Below are 13,481 nucleotides of genomic sequence, written 5' to 3' on the forward strand. Positions count from 1 at the left end.
AAAATCCATTATAAGCAATTCCACCAAACGAATAGGAGAATGTTTGTGATATGTTTGAAGATCCTGCTTATCAGGTAATATCGCTGCTATCTTTTTTTAATAATATATCACAGATGTATTAAACATATAGACTAATATTTTTTTTTAGCAAAGAAATACTGTGAACAAAGCAAATAAATCAAATTTAAGATAAACTATCATGCAGGTTCTCAATCTTTTCATTGTTTGTCTGACAAAATGGTAAGTTATTTTAGTGTCCGTTAAATATTAACATATAATATACATTTTCTGATTTAAGTTCTAATATAGATTTTCCTTTTGCAGAAAGAAGAAAGTCTCGCTGACTATGATTTGACTCAATTGTATGCTAAAACACATAAAAATTGTGATGGTGTTTGGGCCAATCCAAAAGCAAAAACAAATTATGTAAGTTTAAGTTTTTTTAATTCCATTGTCACATAATATTTTTGTTACTTATACTAACTTTAATGTTTTTATTTTTGTAGGACAAGATGATATCTTTTAAGGAAACTGCTGCGGATCCATTTGATACATCATCTATCAACGATACTCAGATCCTTTCTCAAGTTCTTGGATCACGTTCTGGATATTTGAGAGGTTTAGGACGTTATGTAAAACCATCCTCATCATCATCATCATATTCTTGAGCCAGATTGAATGACGACAAGACTAAGGAATTGGAGGAAGCAGCACTTGAGATAGAACGATTGAAGTCCAAGGAAAAAGAGTTGCTGACCCGATTAGATCAAGCAGCGGATTTGGAGGCAAGATTAGAAGAGAGGATGCAGTTAAATAACCAAAAAATGTTTGAATAATTATAGTCAATGATGTCCCAAAACTATATGTCACCACCATAGTCTTCAAATTTATCTTTTCTTTAATTTCATTTATATTATGATGTTTCAAAACATTTGAATAATTAATGTTTGAATTATAATTTGTGTAATATTAGTATGATATTTTTAATTAAATTCTGATCTGTATGATTAATACAGTTCGAATGGTAAATAACTAGTTCGAATAGTAAATTACCATTTGTAATTACATTCGAACCAAAACAGACCCATTCGAACAACAAAAAAGAAATACAGACTTTCGAACAATAAATTATTTGTTCGAACAACATTTATCTGTAAAACCCCGTTTGAACGGATATAATTTCCGAAAATAAAATTTCTGTTCGAATAGACGTAATTTTTGTTTGAACACAAGTCGTTTGAAAAATTTATCAGTTCAAACGCATAAAATCTGTTCAAACACCCCATTCATTCAAACATGATCAAATATGAACACTAGTTTTAATGAATACTTGACATTGTTCGAATGGATGTCTCCGTTCAGACGAAGAAATATTCCATTCGAACAATATATTGAGACGAAATCGGTTCATCTAATAAAAAATTATACATTCAAACAGTTTCGAACAGATCTGCCCAATTTCGTCTCTAAAAATGATTTTTTGAGACAAAATTTGAATTTCGTCTCCAAAAACTTATTGAGACGGTCTTTCTGAGACAAATTTGAGACGAAATTTTTTCATCTCAAAAAATAATTTGGGAAAAAATTGTGTTTTTTGAGACAAAATTTTTTGTCTCAAAAAACACAATCTCTTGTAGTGATAGACTAAAAAGGGCCTTGTCAAATTGTGGGGAACGAGAGGGAGAGTAGCTAATCGAGAAACACAAAATTAGCAGAGGATTTGTATGAGTTGTGTATTTCGATCTAATCCAATTTGTAGGGAGAACTTAATTTCATTATTCTCATCGATGATTCGGCATCTTGAAATAATTTTCATGTGTCACATTTTAGTACATCTACAGGCGTGGGCCAAAGTCACTGTGGGCTTTGGTTTGGTGTAATAAGGAATTAGAGGTTTGGGCTTAGTGGCTTTTATAGGCTTGGATGACTAATGTCTTTTGCTTTGTTTTATTGTATTTCTTAATATGGGCTAGGGTTATGTTAGTTGAGCCAAGTTTTTTGTATCCTCACTTAGGCTTATTACGGTTAGCTAGGACTTAAAAGGCCCATGGCCTAACCTTAGCTTCTCGTATAGTCTTCATGGGAGTATTTGTACTCAGCTGGAGAGTGTAAGGAATCATTCTAAAATGTTATAACCTACTTTTCATTTTTATCTCGTTTTCTTTCTCATTTTCTCTTCAATTTTTATTTTTCTAAAAGAGCTCATCTTGAAGAGTGCAAACCCTTGTTATTTTATCTAGCCCCTCGAGGGTCTTACATCGTGCATTGCGATCGGCAACATTAACCTTGTCATGGTGAAGTTGGCATTGGAAAAACTCTTGCACTCTTCGTACAAGTTATGTGAGAGAGAGAGAGAGAGAGAGAGACGTTCGAGATAGGAAGATGGCATGACACCCCAATTTGTGAGCGAGGACTTACATATTTTTAAGTCATCTTTGGGCTTGAGTATTTGGAGAAAAAGTTGGACATAAGGCCCACTAGTTAATCTTGTGTGACTGAAAACTTGTTACCTTTCTTCTTTATGGATGACTAACTAAGCCCCTTAAGCTCTAGGCCCTAGAAATTCTCAGCTACTTAGTGTTCCTTACACTTGGCACCATATGCATAGGGACCCCTAGGATTTCTAGAAGGGAAATCATGAGAGGAAAGGAAGAAGGGTTTCAGTTTTGCTAGGGTTATACCACTTGGCGCCCTTCCACACTAGTGACCCTTAGGGTTTCAAAGAAGGAAGATGAAGAGAGAGGCTTTCGGATTGCAAAAAGATACACACCACTTGGCAAGCATGCATGAGATCTCTAGGGTTTCTAAAAGAATCCAATGATGAAGGGAAGTTAGGGCTTCGGCCATAGCAAGGAGGCACCACTTGGCCGGTATGCAAAAGAGTCCTTTAGAATTCTAAGGAAATTAATCAAGGGAAAGATAGATGGAGTGTTCGGCCATGCCAGTTGGAATCCATGCGTGCACTTGTCACTTTAAATTTTTGGAAGAATCTAATGATGAAGACTTAGAGATTTCGGCGATGCCATTTGGCAACCATGAGTGCATGTCCATTAAGTTCCCAAGAGAAGTAATTATTGAAGAAGGAAGATGGAAGTTTGGGTTAACGATAAGAAGGGGCCACTTGGCGGCCATGCAAAGGAATTTCTTGTGGCTCTTCATATTTCCAGTAGAAGATAGTGATAGAGAGAAAATAAATGGAAGCAAGAGGGCCCACAAATAGGGCCATTGTAATTTGGGAAGCAAAGAGACCCAATGGCAATCAAAAAAGGTGAGGAGACCTAATGGCGATCAGAAAATGCGAGGAGACTTACCTCTCGTTAGGCGAGGAGCCTTGTACCTGAGAAGCAAAGAGAATAATCATTCCTCTCAGTAGGCAAGAAGACCCAATGGTGATCAGAATAGACGAGAAGACTTGGTGACCAGTCTAACCAATCAAAGACCAACATCGTGGGTGACAACCAGCAAAGGCGAGCAGCTTTACCGCTCGGTAGGTTGGCGAGAGGAGTCTTTCCACTCAGTAGGTGAGAAGAGGGTCGTGTGGTCTTTGTGACCTCCACGTCCATTCATTTGTAACCTCTACGCCCGCCAGTTATATTTAGTGCACATAGCATCTATCCGATGGGATCTTCCCGAGTTCCGTAATCAATTTATTGACTACCAAATCCTCCAAATCTCCGCAAATCAAGCCGCATATCACTGAATCTTCTATTTTGGATAATTTTGATAGTCTTAGGATAATTTTCTTTTATGTTAACATTTATTTTTAAAAACTATTTTCTAAATTTTTAGGCTAGATTGTAGCCGTATTTACTTTGTTTCCAAGTTTAAGTTTTGACATCTATTTAATCTTGTTTTGTGGGATGACTAGGAAGTCTTGGTTCTTAATCTCAGTTTTAGTTTTGAGTTTAGAGAGTCTGAGTTTAGGTTTCGATAGTTCAGAGTTTATTATTTAAGTTTCTTTCAAGGAGGCAGATTTGAGGGAGCAGAGGCGAGAGTCGTATGTTTTCATCAATTGATTCCAACGAAGAACACCAGTTTTATTCTTTTTCTTTTTAATTTCATTATGAAATAATTTTATTTTCTAGAAATTTGATGTAGCCTAGCATTCAACACATAGTTTATATTCGAAGTTATTTTATTTTCAATATTTCCATGATTGAGTGTTTATTCATTGTTCTTAATGCTTACAATTTTTTAGCTAACTATTGTTCAATCTTTTGGATTGCAATGAGATCGAAAGGTGATTTGTAATTAAAGCTCTAGGATTAAACACCATTAGTTGAGCGAAAGCAGAGAAGCTTTACCGCGACTAGTGTGATTTTCAAGAAAAATCCAAAAAACTTAATGAGTCTTTCATTAGTTAAATTCACATTGAGATATGGAGTTATTAGTTTAAGATATTTTTGGTATTGTTCGAGGGAAAATATTGAATAGTTAAGAGATTTTTATCATCAACTTGAGGATTCTATAACAAGGAAGAATAAATTGTGTGGGATTTGCTAGGTGAAATCAAATGGTGATCTCGATCTATTTTTAAAATCTTAATTTTTATATTCTTTTTTTTCAGTTTAATTTAGATAAACCATTTTTCAAATTTCAGTTTTCTAAATAGTAATTAATTTAGTCAATTTCAATACTCAATAGCATAATTATTCCCTATGGGTTCGATAATCGTTTTCTTTAAAACAAGTTACTACTTGCTAAGATTCTGTGCACTTGCAGATATATTTTTATGCAAACATCGACCAAGGGAAGGTGGCCATGCTTAAACTCTATTGACTATGGTCTCGCCTATGGCTTTTCTTTTCTAGAGTCCGAATCTTTGATGGCAAAATGGATAGAAAGGAACCCCTAGAAGGATTAAGATCCATTTAGCCATCACTAGGGTTTCTCAAGAACTATTTTCATTGAGTCACCATATAGAGAAAACGCAATTCCAAGTACTTTGCTAGCTCTAGGCCATTTAGGGTTTCACACACACGACTATGTTTTTGTAACACTTTGAGCACAACGGCTATTAGGGTTTAATTATACAAAGGAAAGATTTGTGACACTTGGCCACTAGGGTTTAAACTAACAAGGGAAGGATATAGTACTATTCGGCCCTAGGGTTGTTACATGTGTGTGTGTATGGATATGAACCAAAAGACAAAGGCCATGAAGAAGAGAAGAAAATGTGGATAGATGGATGGCCCTTGTAAACCTAGTAGGGTTAGGTGTCCAAGCCCTTAGTACATGATCACTCGTTTGGATTTTTAGAATTTTGATTTCAAGAATCTAATATTTAGCACATATACTTTCAACTTGCATGATCGTTGGTATTATTTACATTCGGAGCTTTATAAGTTAGCCTCTAACTTATTCTTGGATAATATATTTATGTCTTAGTGTAAACTTTGCATCTATATTATGTGTTTTGTTAACGAATCGTTTACTCTCAAATATCACATGAAATTATCGATTTCCACTATTGTATGCTTGAAACTTTTTTATATGCTCAAATGATACTTGCTGAAACTTTAGCTTAAATAACACACTCATATCCTTGTTGTATTGTTAAGTTTCATATTGATTCATCTTGTATTATACCATGTATATGTGTTCAAATGTTCTAATTATTTCAAGCCGTTTACATGGTGCATTCTTGGCATATTGAGTACTAGTACATGATATGGTTACATGAAGAGTTACATGTCACATGTTTTCGGGTTGTATATCAAAAGAAAATATTTTGTCACGACCACGATACTAGGATGATGGAATATCCTAGTAGAACCCCCATGTCCACTTTGGAGTGCTTAATTTAGGGTGGTAACCATTGGCTTGATGAAATACAGTTAAGGGATTTCGAATGGATTATTTTTAAGTTTTTCAAAGCAAAGTAGCAGTGCCTAATGCTAGTGGGTGCAACACATTATAAATACGATGAAGGCGAATTGCAAACTTCTGTATCATATTGTAAGCTCATGATGAAGGCGTTATGAAATGCCTGAGCCCTCTTTATATGGACATAGTCACATCCAGTCAAAGGGCCTATAATGTGATGTAACAACTAGTAGTTGTTGAGGCAGTTGAGGCAAGAGTGATAACTGGTATTACTCTAACCCAACTCTAGATAATAAGATAAGTTTGATTGGCTCAAGGTCTTTAGTTATTAGTATTACCCTGTATTGGTAAGGTTATGTTGTTGCGATATACGCCCTATGCATTATTTGATTAAGGAATATCTCAATCTTTTGTGTCTGCTATTTTTGTGTGACTGTGTGATTTACCTACGTAACTGTAACCCCAAAAGATTTTGGTGATGATTCCTAACAGAAACATAGTTAGTGGTACCCAAGTAGTTAGGGACTGCCCGCTAGAAGTAAAGGGGCTTGTGTTGAAGGTGGATCTGATCACGTTCCGTTTGATGGTATTCGCCTTGATCATGCATGGATAGGCTTTCTAGGCATTATGCTAAGATCGATTGTCGTAGAAGAGAAGTAATATTTGTACCCTGTTGTGTAGGAGAACCAGTTGAGGTATCCCCATTGGTTATTTTTGTCTATTTGGCTAAAAAGTATATTGTCATTGATGTAACAGCCTATTTGTTGTTCTCTCTAGAAAAGACAAAGGAGACTAAAGGAGTTCATAGAAAACCTATGATAGAAGAGGTTCCTGAGATGTTCGCTAATGATTTACTTGGACTACCCCCTGATAGGGAAAATGAGTTTGTCATTGAATTAGAACCAACAACCGCCCAGTACATAAAGCACCCTATAGAATGGCTCCTACGAAGTTAAAGAAGCTAAAGACCCTGATCGGGGAGTTATTGGAGAAATGATTCATTTGACTTAGTTCTTTGCCATGGGGTGCACCCGTATTGTTCGTAAAAAAGAAGGAAAATCGATGAAGATGTGCGTTGATTATCAGGAGTTAAACAAGAAAATCATCAAGAATAAGTATTTGTTGCCATGAGTTGATGACATGTTAGATTAGTTACAAGGAGCATCAGTGTTCTCAAAGATAGACTTACGCTTAGGATAACAACAGCTTAAGATTAAGGAGTAGGACATCCCTAAAACGGTTTTCCAAAACTCGCTATGGAAATTACAAGTTCTTAGTAATGTCGTTCGGTTTGACCAATGCTCTGGCAAAATTTATGAAATTGATGAACCAAATCTTTAGGCCCTACTTGGATAGCTTTGTAGTGGTGTTTATAGATGATATCGTGGTCTATTCCCGGAGTGATGAGGAACATAAGGACCATTTGGGTCAGATACAAGAGAGTCTGCGAGAGTACCAGTTATATGCAAAACTCAGTAAGTGTTAGTTTTGACTTCAAGAGGTGAAGTTATTTGGGACATGTGATTTCTAGTAGCAGATAGTAGTTGATTCCAGTAAGATAGAAGCAGTAATGAATTGGCATAAGCCAACCAATGTACACGAGATTCGTAGTTTTCTTGGTTTGGCTTGATATTATGGAAGATTCGTAGAGGATTTCTCTAAAATCTCTGGGCCTCTTACTACGTTAACCAAAAAGAACACAAAGTTTACATGGAGTGAGGAATGTGAAAGGAGTTTTCATTAGTTGAAATAGAGATTGACTACAACTCAAGTTTTGGCTTTGCTTGAAACCCACAAACACTATATAGTTTAAATATGGAATTATTGGACCTAGGGCCCTTAGCACTAGAACCTTGTGGGAGACTAAGCTTGTTTACCCTACATTGGGTAGTCAATAGGCACCCAAGGCCTAAGGAAATTGTTGGTCCACATGATTTTTGGGCAAATAGGGAAGAATGGCTCATGGTTTGATGAAAGCCCATTAGGGTTTCAGTTGGCTTAGGGGAGGCGCCACATGGCAACCATGCGAGAGTGATCTTTGGGTTTTCAAGAGAGGAATAATGAAGAGAGAGGGAAGAGATATCGGCCACACTACATAGCACACATGAAGGAAGACCTTTAGGTCCCCAAAGGGAAGCAATCATGAAGAGAATCACTTAGGGTTTTGAATTCAATGAGGCACATGCCAACCCCATGATAGCCATCTTTCACATTTCCATTTGTATATACGCATGAGGATCTTAGAGTTTTTAGAATGGAAATCATGAGGGAGATGAAGAGAGATTCCGGATTCCTAAGGGGCCAACGCCACTTGTTACACATGTATGAAGATCTTTGAGTTTTTAGAAATTCAATCATGAGGGAGATGAAGAAAGGGTCTCTATTTTCCAAGATTCACATGCCACTTATACCTCATGCAAGCTAGTTAAGGGTTATAGAAGAATCTAATGATGAGAAGAGAATGTTGGGGTTTTGGGTACAAGCAAGGGGCACCATATTTCTTCCATACTAAGGAGTTCTTGAGTTTCCAAGAGAAGCAATGATTGAAGAGGGAAAGATGAAGGGGTTTCGGCCAAGGTAAGAAGGGCACTTGGCATCCATGCATGTAGGCTTCTTGAGGCTCTTCAATTTTCAAAAATAAGTGATGATAAGAGAAACAATGAGTGGGAGCAAGAAGGGACATAAATGGGTCATTAATGGTCAGCACCCATACACAAGGGAGAAGGAAGATCAAGGGTCATTTGGTGCATTTTCATTTTTCTCTCCTCATTTCCTCTCTTTCTCGCCCAACCCTGGAAGCCAAACACCATTTTCTTTTCCTTTCCAAACACAATCCTCATTCATCCAAGGGAAGGAAAGACTCAAGGAGCCTTTTGTGGAGATTAGCAAGGCAAGGAAGCCTAAACTCTATCTAATGCTTCAGTTCATAGCATGGAGATATCAAAGGTGGGATGAGCCTATGAGTCTCGGCATCTAGATGAGTTTGTTTGTATGTTTGTAAGAAATTCAAAGGAAGAGGTGTTATGGCCAAGAGAAGTAAGGTCATGCTTGATTATGGTAAGCATGTTCTTGTTTCTAACTTTTCTTTCAAAAACTGAATGCCAAGGGGAGAGGAGTTCAAGGAAAAGCTTCTTGTGTGAGACCATCATTAGGGTTTTTCTTGAATCTTCATAATGAAGAAGCAAACATGGATGCTTTAAGCTTGGAATGGTGTAATACACCGCCATTATGGTTTTACACTTGACTATTAGGGTTTTTCCAATCTAAAAAATGAAGCTTGGGTGAGGAATCCATGATCATTCAGCTTCACTAGGGCCTCTAAGCCATGTATATGTATTAGTGAACATAAGTAGTGTCTCGAAAGGTTGGGTTAGTTTGGGTTAAGAGGACGCAACCTTTAATCCCTTTAGAGCACGTGTTAATATGTAGGTTGTGAAGTTTTCTTCAAGATTCTAACATTTAGAACATACACTTTCAGCTTGCTTGATCATTGATATTCTTTTACATTTAGAGCTTTGTGAGTTAACCTCTAACTTACTCTCAGATAATATACTTATATCTTAGTGTAAACTTTGCATTTATATTGTTTGTTTTGTCTAATGAATTGTCTACTCTCAAATGATACATGATATGATCAGTTTCCACTATTGTATGCTTGATTCATCATGATATTTTTATATGCCATGTTGAACCCTCATGTGCTATATCCATGTATATGTATCCAAATGTTCTAATTATTTCAAACCATTTACATGGTGCATTCTTTGTATATTGAGTGCAAGTACATGACATGGTTACATGAAAAGTTGCATGGTTTCATCACAAGTTATATAACATATGTTTTTGGGTCGTGCATTAAAAGAAAAGATTTTTGCCACGACCCTAATGCTACGATGAGAGAAAATCCTAGTGGAACTCTCCTTTCCAGTCTGGAATGCTTAAATTAGAGTTGTAACCCCTATATTGATGAAGTACAGTCAACGAAATTTGAATGGGTTCTTTTTAAAAGATTTTGGAGCGAATTAGCTGCACCTAACACTAGTGGTTACAACACATTGTAAATATAGTGAAGCTGAATTGCGAACTACCCAAGCACCTCTTTATATGGACGTAGTCACATCCGATGAAAGGGCCGGTAATATGATGCGGTAACTAGCAAGGAACCCATGGTTCATAAGGGTAGTTGCAAGGTGTCCAAACATTGTTATATGGAATGAGTGTACACGTGATTAAAAAGAAATGGCACATTGTCATATGGTTATACTGTTAGTTTGTTACATCGTTACAAGATCAGTGTTTTTGAAAAAGGAATCTGGATGTGAAAAAAAAATGTGTTTTTATCAAAATGCATAATCATGCTCATCATTCATATTTATTGTTTACCTTATACATACTCATGTTATCTTTGTGTATATTTTTTGTTTAACTTGTCGAGATTTTTTGAAATCTCATTATGGTATTTTACACTATCATTTCCCCTGAAATGATAGAAATTGTGACAGGACCCAAAGATAGTGATGGGGAAACATAAGTGCGATAAGTCCCCAATAGTTAAGGAAGCCCAGAAGAGTCCTGAGAGACTCGCAGACCCTTCCCTACTATAGCGGCTCAAGGCAGCCGAAAATCTTATCTGTGAAGTCTTAAAGTTTTTTGTGGATATCTAGAAAATCACGAAAAAGAAAACTTTCTAGGCTAGAGTAGTGTTAATGTGATGAAAACATTGTTTAAGGATTATTGTAAAAAGGTTAAGGTTTTACGACCTTATTTTGTATGGATGATTAAATCATTACCTTTGGGATTAATAGCTTCTATTTGGTACCGTATTAAAATTTCTCAAACCTTTACTAGTTTTGATTATTTTCGTTGTAATTATTTCATATTGCTAGAAGCATGCCAAATGCATTGCATGTTAACTGTCATGAACGAGTGGTATATGATCTTGTGTTACATGTCCTGACGTTTCAGTCTCTCTCAAATACCAATCGGGGTCTGGAGGCGTCATAGTCTTGGATGCGTGTTGATGCAGGAAGGACAAGTAGTCGCTTGTGCCTCTCGTCAATTGAAAGAGAGCAAAATTATCTCACTCACGACTTGGAGTTAGCTGCGATGGTATTTACACTAAAGATTTCAAGGCATTATCTGTATGGAGAAAAGTGCGGGTTTTCACTGACCTCAAAAGTCTCAAGCATCTTTTTAGCCAAAAGAACTTGAACATGGGGCAAAGATTAGTGACTGCCAGTTTGAGATAAAATGCCATCCTGGAAGAGCTAATGTGGTGGTAGATGCCTTAAGTTGTAAGGCTCAAATGAAGATGAAATCTCTACTAAGCAATATGAGAAGTTTGTTAATCAGAGGCCCTCAAAAGAATGAGGCCTTAGTCATAGTTCAAGAGATTGTGCCCTTAAATGACAAAGAGATCAAGGATCGTCAACTGAAGGATAATGGCTTATGAGTATACAGCAGAAGGTCATGAAGTCTGAAGAGCCATTACATTTTAGACATCATGATGATGGAATGTTGTGCTATAAGGATCGAAAGGTAATTATGGTAGATCCGGAAATGAAGGAGAGGATATTGAAAGAAAAGCATATTACACCCTACATTGTGCATCTCCAAAGTACCAAGATGTATCAGAACTTGAAGGGATACTTTTGGTGGGACAAAATGAAAAGAGACGTGGCAGATTTTGTTAATAAGTGTTTTGTGTGTCATTTGGTGCAAGTAGAACATTAGAGGCCAGCAGGAGAATTGTAGCCATTACCAATTTTGGAATGAAAATTGGAGGACATTTCCATGTATTTCGTGATTAGATTGTCAATGATTTAAGTAGGAAAGAATTCCATGTGGGTTATTGTAAATAGATTGATGAAAAGTGCTCACTTTTTGCCAATCATCAATACTAACTCTATGGAAAAGTTGTCTAACTTGTACGTCAAGAAGATAGTTCGGTTGCATGGAGTACCGAGATCGATTGTGTCAGATAGGAAGACTCGATTTACGTCACGATTGTGGTAGAGTTTGCATAGTCTAATGGGCACCAACTTGAAGTTTGGTAGTGCTTATCATCCACAGACAGACCAAAAAATGGAAATGAAATGGACAATACAAACATTAGAGGGTATGCCTAGAGAGCTTGTGTGTTGCAAACAAAAGATGATTGGGAATGACACTTACCTTTAGTAGAGTTTGACCATAATAATAGTTTCCAAACCACAATCAAGATGGCTCCATATGAGGCATTTATGGAAGGAAGTGTAGATTCCCATTATATTGGGATGACGTTGGAGAGAAGAAAATATTGGCCCTGAATACTTACAGGAAGCGAGGGAACAAGTTTTATTGATAAGAGAATGGATGGAGGTAACTCAAGATAAGTGAAAAAGCTATGCCAATGGTAGAAGAATGAATCTTGAGTTCAAAGTGAGCGATTGGGTATATGTTAAAGTATCATCCATGAAAGGAGTGATCTATTTTGGAAAAAGAGGGAAACTTAGTCCATGGTACATAGTACCTTACGAGATCGTGGAGAAAGTTGGGCTAGTAGCCTATCTATTAAGCTTACCCATGCTAATTTGGGGGATACATGATGTGTTTCACGTGTCTTCCTTGAAGAAAAGTTTTGGAGATCAATGACCGGCTATGGTTGACCCAAGTCATATTAAGCTTCAACCTAACTTGTCCTATGAAGAATGGCTAGTGCAAATCATTGATTGCAAAGATGAAGAGTTGAGGAATCGAAAGATACCCCTAATCAAGGTAATCTAAAACAATCTCGATTTCCAGGAAGCTACTTGGGAAGGAGAAGACTCAATGAGAACTAGATACCCTCATCTGTTTGTATCTTAGATAGAAATATAGGGGTTTGGTTGATTTTGGTTGAAACTATGTGATTTGATTTGGATTGTATTTCTTGGATGGAAAAGCAATAAAAGTACTTGTTTTAATTGCAATTCTTGATTGATGTCTTATGTTATGTAACAATTATATTCTTGATAACAGGACATGGCACGGACTAGAACAGCTGCACGTATGTATGTGTTATCAATAGCAAGATTAGAAGTATGAGAGAGCGTGGGCAACGGTTCAGGCAAGAGAGGTGGTTGCAAATTTTACTAGAAACTTTTTTCTATGACGAGGAGCGAGAACCTCCACATGACCCTCTAGTTTTCAGAGGTGCCACGAGGTTACGAGTATTAGGTAGTAAAGGGGAATTAGAATCGAGCCATGCTGTTGAGATCCGAGCTAGAGGACATATGACATTCAACTATTCGTTTGATCATTTGTGTGCCCGTGGGGAAGGTCAACAAGTGGAAGAAGATGAAGCCACTATAAAGCATAAGGTGAATGAGCTACAGACGAACATGTATTATGACCTTGGCATTGACACGATTTTCTACCTCTCACATGACTAGTAATTGAAAATGAGAAATAAGTGTCATCACCTTCTTCATCTAAGGATTCAATTGCAGCTAGTGGGCATAGTCCTTCAAGTTAGTTTGTACGCCTTTAGTTTTATTTTAATTTTGTCTTTTGTCTCACATGTAGCCGATTTCGTGGACAAAATCTTTTCTTATGGGGGGAGGATGTGACCCCGAATCTTGAGCTAGGACTTACATATTATGTCATCTTAGGGCCTAAATAATTGGAGAAAAGCA

This window comes from Juglans microcarpa x Juglans regia, chromosome 4D, assembly GCF_004785595.1.
Source record: "Juglans microcarpa x Juglans regia isolate MS1-56 chromosome 4D, Jm3101_v1.0, whole genome shotgun sequence".
NCBI classification, from domain to species: domain Eukaryota; kingdom Viridiplantae; phylum Streptophyta; class Magnoliopsida; order Fagales; family Juglandaceae; genus Juglans; species Juglans microcarpa x Juglans regia.